The following is a 6,340-nucleotide window of genomic DNA, read 5'->3' as shown; positions in this document are numbered from 1 at the left end:
TGGCTCAGTCAGTTGAGCCTGTGACTCTTGATCTTGGGGTTAGGAGTTCAAGTCCCATGTTGGGTGTAGAGATTACTTAAAAAAACTAAAAATTAAACAAAATAAGGGTACCAGGACTCAGTCAGTTAAGTGTCCAATTCTGGATTTGAGCTCAGGGTTGTGAGATCCAGCCCCATGAGATCAAGCCCCGAGTCAGGCTCTGTGTTGAACATAGAACCTGCTTAAGATTCTCTCTTTGTCTCTCCTGTTGCCCCTCCCCCCAGCTTGTGCCCTAAATAAATAAATAAATAAATAAACAAAATTTAAAAAATAAAACAAAGGCAGAGGTGGGAGAAGAAAAGCTGTTTTCCTAATTTTAGTCACTGACTGAGCACATTTAATAGAGCAGTTACACCATTTAGTTAAAAAGTAATTATTACACGTATGGAGTAGTCTTTCCAAAACAAAAAAATAATAATAACTTTGAACCTGAATTTAATCAAGCCTCTTGAACTAACTGGCAGATGATGGAAAAGATGGGAGATGGAAGAACTTGCTAATGACACCAGGAGGATGCCATCAGCCAACTCAGAGTATTAGCAATGCCACGGGACAGAACCTTTTGTTGCTCACAAGTGTGATGACTGGGTGTTCAGCCACCATGTGAAATGTGCCTCCCTCAGACATTGTCACAACATAATTGGTACCTTACCCATCTGATGTGAAAAGAAAAAATAATCCCACAGAACAAAATCCCTTTTTCTCTTCAACAAACACATGGCTTAAAAGAAAAACAGAGAAGGAGAATTGTCATAAATTAAAAGAAACCTAAGAAAATGTCTAAGTATGTAATGTGTGCCCCGTATTTGAATTTTTATTAGAACAACTGTAAAAAGATATTTCTGAGACAATCAGGGAAAGTTGAACTTGCATTGGATATTAAATGTATGAAGGAATGTTTATGAATTTGGGAGGGCATGATAATGCTATTATGCTTTTTTCTTTTAAGTTCTTATACACTAGAGAAACATTGTAAGGCATTTATAGGTGATGAGATAGGATGTCTGGGATTCATTTTTAAATACTGTAAGATAAAGGAAAATGAAGTGTGAATTTGAGGAGAGGATCCATGAAAAAAAAAAAAAGGTAGGATGGGAATGATCAGTGAAGCTAGGCGATGGGTATGGGGATGCTGCATTATACTGTTCTATTCTTACACATGTACAACTTTCTGTGGGGCGCCTGGGTGGCTCTGGTTAAGCGTTTGACTCTTGATTTCAACCCAGGTCACGATCTTGGGGTCCTGAGACAGAGCCTTGAGTCGGGCTCCCCACTCAGCAGGGAGTTTGCTTCTCTCTCTCTCTCTCTTCCTCTCCCTCTGCCTTTCCCCCTGCTTGTGCACTCTCTCTCTAAAACAAATAGATAAATATTTAACAAAAAATTTCTATAATAAAAAGTTAGTTAAAAATTAAACTAAGATGCTCTTTAAATATCAAATATTTTTTTTTTAAGGTCTGTGGTGTGGCAGATGGTAAAAATTTCAAGTGTAGGAGTTAAACTTAGTTTTGAATACTAGTTACAACTGTTACTGGTTATATGACCTTAGGCAAGTCACTTAACTTTCTAAGCCCCATTTTCGCCATTTGCAAAATGGGAATAATAAGAATGCCTTATTATTGTTGCTGCAAGCGTTTAATGAGATAATACATATAACACTTAACGAAGCGAAGAGTAGCTGCAAATATTAGAGAAATCAGTAATGTCCTCAAGGAGGCACAGAGGAAATGCTAATATTAGCTTTATCAGATTTCATTTTCATTTCTTTCTCTGTTTAAGCTACTGTCTTTGATATTATAGTTGCCTTATTACTTTTAAGCCTGAAGATTGCAATGCTGAAGTGAAATGTGCTTAGACAGAAATCCACAGGGGTGGGGAACTGGTTTTATTTCTCCTCACCTTGAAATCCATCCAGACTTGACCTTTGATCAGTTGGAGTTCTGTGATTGCTAGTCACAGAAAACAATTCTGAGTAACTTAAGGGGTGGGGGGTAGAAATCTTCGAGCATGCAAGGACAATCTGGATCTGGGAAGGCTCAGGACAAGCTCAGGAACCAGAAAAACTCTAGTAGAGATCTGAATAACATAAATCCATAATGTTTAAATTCCTCAGGTCACTATAATCAGGATGAATGGACTATTGGAAGTCTCTGTATCATTTTGCTCAACATTTCAGTCTCAGAGACAGAATTGCCGAATGGCCCTGTTTGGGTCACGTGCCCATCCATGGGTTGGAATGGGGAAATGGGTTGGGTACCTCTGGTGACTGTATCTGATGGAGGGATTGTTATCTGTGTCAGGCCACTAGTTGTTCCATGATAACCATTTTTCTGTTCTTCCATAGAAATAGGGTTTTAGATGGCCAGCTACCTGCCCAGCCAAATACTCCATTTTCTAGCATCCCTAGAAGCTCTGTGAGGCCATGTGACTCAGGGACCATGGGATAAAAGTAGAAATATGTGACATGTCCAGGTTCTGCCCTTAAACTCTCCCTTAGAACTGGAAATATGCTCCTCCTTCCCATGACTGAAAGAAAACTACAGCTGGAACAGCCACCTTGGACCAATGACAGGCATAGGGCCACAAGATTTAGTAAAAATACAGGATGCCAATTAAATTTGAATTTCAGATAAGCAAGGAAATCTTTTAAGAAAACTTCCTCTCCCTCTGCCTCTTCCCCTGCTTATACACTCTCTCTCTAAAACAAATAGATCTTAAAATTTTATCTATAATAAAAAGTTAATTAAAAATTAAATTAAGAAGCCCTTTAAATATCAAATATATATATATATATATATATATATATATATATTTAAGGTCTTTGGTGTGGCAGAATGGTAAAACGTTCAAGTATAGTAGCTAAACTTAGTTTTGAATACTACTGCAACATCTGAAGACAGAAGTTCAACATAAATTGTTAAGTGAGAATAGAACAGAGAGCTGAATCTTATGTATGCACTGTGTGTTAATGACCTGTATGCTAGTGTATGTTTAGAAAAGAGTCATTTATGTTAAATATGACCATTCTGACTATTATATGAACAATGACTTAGAGAGGAAGGGGAGGAAGAGAGGCAAGAGATAATGGTGGCCTAGACCAGTTGGCAGCATTAAGAGTGGAAAAGAGCAGACAGTTGGTGGTATATATTGAATATAAATACATGTGTTTTGGGGATATACTAAATCATTACCAGTGGTTTTCATGGAGTGGGCAGAAAGTGAAAACATGTGGGAATTTCACATTCTAAGTCATATAACTTTAATAGGCAAAATTGATATTTTTTACTTCCTAGAAATAAGAAAAATTCTATATGTTTTAAAGTACCATGAAAAGCTAAAAGATGAAGGCAAAGTTGGAAAAATCAGTTATAAAATATATCCTGGACAAAGAATTAATATTCCTAATACATTAAGTGCTCCTACAAATGCAAAGGACAGAGATTAACATACAAGTAGAAAATGAGCAAAAGACATAAAAAGTCACAAAAGAAACGCATATTTCCAATCAATTGAAAACATTCTACCTTGCTAATCAGAACAGAAGTACATATGATAACTAGATAGTATTTTCTTCCTAAACTGGCTTTTTTTTGTTTTTGAAAAGAACAATCTCAATGTTGGTTATGCAATTTCCCTGAGTAAGGTTGTTATCAGAAACTAGAATCTGGGAGTTCAGTTTATCTGCAATGAAGTAGCTTTGGGTGATCACAAATCCAAAGGTGGTTCTGGGACCTGTGGTGGTCCCACCACACTTTGTGAAGGGGATGACTATGGCTGAGGAATTGGGAGATCACTGGATCTGATGGGTTATCAATGTCTGACACAAGTCACAGTAACTATCTGTTATTGAGTACTAAAATATGCCAGGCACATGGTAAATGCTCATAAAATCCTACTAAAGAAGGTGCCAGTGTCCTTCACGTCTTACCAGGAAAAAAAACAGGTCTTAGATACGTTAACCTACTCACTTTTCTGCATTTACATAGGTGGCATAGGTGAGATTTAAATGACTCAGAAAGTTGTCTTTCTTAACCACCATACTGTACTTCATTCACGCACACAGTATTAATTAAACATCAAATATCAGGCAACTGCATTAGGAAATGTAATTATAGAGAACAGTATCCTTTTTGTGTAGCTGATCAGCTAGAGGGAGACAGAGATAAGTAATAGGTGATTATAATATGGCACCCTATGCCACCTCTAAGAAACACCTCAACTGGGGGAAGTTGGGGGTCGGTGGTGGGAGGGCAGTGGTGGGGGTACTAGGGCTCTTACAGCTCACAAGAACTGACTGTTCCAGCAGCATTTTTCATAATTGCCCCAACGTGGAAACAATCAATGTTCATCAATTGATAAATGGATAAATAAATGTTGTATATTTATACAATGAAATATTGATACATGCTACTAACACATATGGACCTTGAAAACATGTGCTAGGTGAAAGAACACACACACACACACACACACACACACACAGCATATTGTATGATTCCACTTATGTGTCATGTCCAGAAGAGGCGAATCTATAAAGATGGAAAATAAATCAGCAGTTGCCTAGGACAGGAACAGGGGGATGGTTGGAGGTTAGTGAATGTTAATAAGTACAAGGGTTCATTTTGGGTGATGAACATCTTTGAAATTGAGGGTTGTGGTAGCAGGTGTGTAAATCTGAATATATTAAAACTGATGAACCGTCCATTTCAATGGGTGAATTGTGTAATGTGGGAATTATGTTTTAATAGAAGTTATTTTAAAACCAGTTGATTATGAACATTTCTTCCCAACTTTGCAGTCAATGACATGTTGGTGGGAGTAGGATTGCCAGATTTAGCAAGTAAAAATACAGGACAACCAGTTAAATTTGAATTTCAAATAAATAGCAAATACTTTTTAAATACAAGCATGTTCCATGCAATGTTTGGGATGTATTTATATAAAAAATGATTCCTTGCTTATCTGAAGTTCAGATTTAACTGGGTGTCCTGCATTTTATCTTGAAACCCAGGGGGGAGCGTTGACACAACAGAAACCAGTAGATGCTAGAAATCAGACTCCACTCCCCTCCCAGGGGAGCTCATTGTTAAGCATCTGCCAGCACACCACTGCCAAAGTCGTTAAAAAAAGAGAGAAAGACTAAAAGTCAAAGGATGTAAAAATATTTACTAAGCAAATACTAACCAATACAAAGGTAGCATGACTATATTCATATCAGACAACTTAGATTTTTAAAGCAAAAAGCACTACTGTGATAAGGATACACACGTGGATAGAAGATTAGCTTCATTGAGATTTAATAATTGAAGGTTCTATGGGTCTCATAGCACAGCTTTAAAATACTCAAAGTTAAAGTTGTCAGGACTGCAAGGAGTCCCAGGAAATCCACTACCATAATGGGGACTTTGATACATCTGTATCAATAATTAATAGGTCAATCATAAAAGATAGCAATGGAAATATAGAAGATCTGAACAGTACAACTAACAAGCTTAATCTAATAAACACATGTAGACCCCCCATACCCAACAACTGAATTACTTACATTCCTGGCAGTTTGCCGTAAAACATTTATGTCAAAACTTACCAGGCCAAAAAACAAGTTTGAGAACTTTTTAAAGAACTGGTCTATGCAGGGCCACCTAGGTGGCTCAGTCAGTTGAGCATCTAACTCTTGGTTTCAGCTTGGGTCGTGATCTTGGGGTCATGGGTTCTGGCCCCGAGTCATGCTCCATGTTCCAAGTGGGGTCTGCTTAAGATTCTCTCCTTCTCCCTCAGCCCCTCCCCACATTCACACACACACTCTCTCTTTCTGGAAAAAAAAAAAAAAAAAAAAAAAAAATTTAAAAGAGCGGCAATACACAGACCATATTCTCTAAATACAATGTGATTGAGTTAAGAATGCATGTTAAAAGATTTTTAAAAATATTACATGATTGGAAATGTTATAAACATACTTGTTAAAACAACATGGCTCAGAGAAGAAATTGTAATGGCAATTTTTCAATACTTACATTTGGATGGTAATGAAAATATGTATCAAACATTCTGGAGAGGAATTCTTAGAGGGAAATGCATAATTCACTATGCTTATATTAGAAAGAAAAGTATACCAAAAGGTTAATGAGCTACGCTAATCTCAAACCTATGAGATTGGAAAAGAGATCAAAAGACTGGGCGCCTGGGTGGCTCAGTTGGTTAAGCAACTGCCTTTGGCTCAGGTCATGATCCCAGAGTTCCGGGATGGAGTCCTGCATCAGGCTCCCAGCTCCATCGGACGTCTGCTTCTTCCTCTGACCTTCTC

General features: G+C 37.5%; 1 non-coding gene across 1 annotated transcript; it reads left to right on the top strand.

The window, feature by feature from the left end:
• The first annotated feature begins 595 nt into the window (after positions 1-595).
• Positions 596-701, top strand: LOC116877526. The gene has a single exon (XR_004384665.1). It is a non-coding gene; the product is annotated as a small nucleolar RNA U13 (small nucleolar RNA).
• The last annotated feature ends 5,639 nt before the right edge of the window (positions 702-6,340 follow it).

The sequence above is a fragment of the Lontra canadensis genome, unplaced genomic scaffold (assembly GCF_010015895.1).
Source record: "Lontra canadensis isolate GAN:19392208 unplaced genomic scaffold, GSC_riverotter_1.0 scaffold52, whole genome shotgun sequence".
Classification (NCBI taxonomy): Eukaryota; Metazoa; Chordata; class Mammalia; order Carnivora; family Mustelidae; genus Lontra; species Lontra canadensis.
The sequence above is the reverse complement of the archived record's forward strand: the minus strand, read 5'-3'. Positions and strand labels throughout refer to the sequence as shown.